Consider the following 209-nt stretch of genomic DNA (forward strand, 5'->3'; position numbering starts at 1 on the left):
TGTGATTTGTGAATGCCACATGTCATCCATCAGGGCGGGTCTCACCTGGTTTATATAAGACCTGGTCTCGTATAATTTTTTTTTTCGTGTAGGACACATCTACATGTGACATAATTATGTCACATCTAACCTAATGTACATTATGTTTGTGGTCTATTTTATTTTTTGTCCCAACTTTTCTTTTGTTCCTTGTTGTTGCGTTATTTGTG

This window comes from Triticum dicoccoides, chromosome 3B (assembly GCF_002162155.2).
Source record: "Triticum dicoccoides isolate Atlit2015 ecotype Zavitan chromosome 3B, WEW_v2.0, whole genome shotgun sequence".
In the NCBI taxonomy this organism is placed as follows: domain Eukaryota; kingdom Viridiplantae; phylum Streptophyta; class Magnoliopsida; order Poales; family Poaceae; genus Triticum; species Triticum dicoccoides.